This window comes from Aptenodytes forsteri, unplaced genomic scaffold (assembly GCF_000699145.1).
Source record: "Aptenodytes forsteri isolate BGI_AS27 unplaced genomic scaffold, ASM69914v1 Scaffold258, whole genome shotgun sequence".
Lineage (NCBI taxonomy): Eukaryota > Metazoa > Chordata > Aves > Sphenisciformes > Spheniscidae > Aptenodytes > Aptenodytes forsteri.
In genome coordinates, this window is record NW_008795250.1 from 1,683,348 (window position 1) to 1,684,641 (window position 1,294).

Genomic DNA, 1,294 nt, shown 5'->3' on the forward strand with positions numbered 1-1,294 from the left:
CTGGGCATCCGGGTGGTGGTGAGATGCTGCGGGTGATGCCGAGTTGTGCCGAACGGTGCCTCGGATGGGTGCCCCTCAGCCTCACGGCTGGGTGCAAAGGCAATTTGCACGCCCAGGTGAACGCAGGGGAACCGCCGGCATCGTTCAGGGGGCTCTGCTCCGCCGGGATTTAGCCGTAGGCCCAGAGAGCCTTCACTGGGACAAATCCCCTTGTGTCACTTCCAAAAGTGGGCTCTGGTCCGTAACAGCAGTGGTCACTGCCTAACTGCTGACCCGATTATTATCCAAGAAAAAGATATGATTTTTTTTGTTCTTCCTTTTAAGACAAATTTTTGCCTGGCGCTACCTTGGGCAAGGGGGGAAGGGAGAAGATAGGCCGATCCCCCCTCCCTCTTTCAGTTTACCCTATCGCTTCGCAGCTGTTCCATCATTTTAATCTGCGGAGATTGTCTTTAAATTTCGGAAATGAAATGATTTCCCGCAAGCCGGGATTGGAGTTTGGATCCGCGCTCATTTTTCCTGAGCGGAGAAGAAAAAAGGGAGAAATGTACGTTAAAGCCAGGCTGGCCATCTGGAAGGGAGGTGCGTTTCCGATGCCATTAATTGCTCGCTCCCCAGGGCCCGCGATACGGCTGCAGTCAAAGGAAACAGCGGGAGCGGGAGTGGGAGTGGGAGCAGGGGTAGGATGGGAGCCAGGAGAGCTGGAGGGGCCGAGGGAATTACGCGACGAAATCAATGCCTGCTCTGTCCTCGGCCTCCTGATTTCGGTGGCCGATCAACACGTGGGTCCCCGGGCCGGCTCTGGTACATCAGCGAGGCAGCGCTTGGGGGGGCCGAGAGCAGCTTTTATTAGAATTAATTAACATCATTAATACCACTAGGAAGGAGAGGAGGAAGCTTTTGGGCACGACAGCCCTTAGGTCCACAAGCAAACAACAGTTGCGACTCGTGTATGGCACATATGGCTTCCACAGGGTGCTAGATCCCGGCTTTTCCGCCAGCCAGACCCAAAGGATGGGGAATGAAGTGGGAAAAAAGACGTTTCTCTGTGGGTTCGCTCCACTGCAGGTGGGAGAAGGCAGCCAGGCATCGTCGCTAGCTGTCCCCGAAGAGGAGGAGACGAGGGCACGGTGTCCAGGAGGGTCAGGCGGGGCTCACGGCAGCCCCCCACCTTGGCTTCATCCATCCCCGCTGCCCCGGGGCCGGTAGCGCGGGCTGCCGCCGGGAGCCGCTGCCTGCGGGGCTGGGGGCTCCGGGGGCTCCTTCCCCGCTGAAGTTTCCCCCCCGGGGGGGT

At 58.3% G+C, this 1,294-nt stretch overlaps 1 protein-coding gene across 1 annotated transcript in view; it reads left to right on the plus strand.

The window, feature by feature from the left end:
- The window catches only part of CPLX3 (complexin 3), a 17,751-nt gene that overhangs the window by 12,736 nt on the left and 3,721 nt on the right, over positions 1 to 1,294 (plus strand). The window lies entirely within an intron of this gene.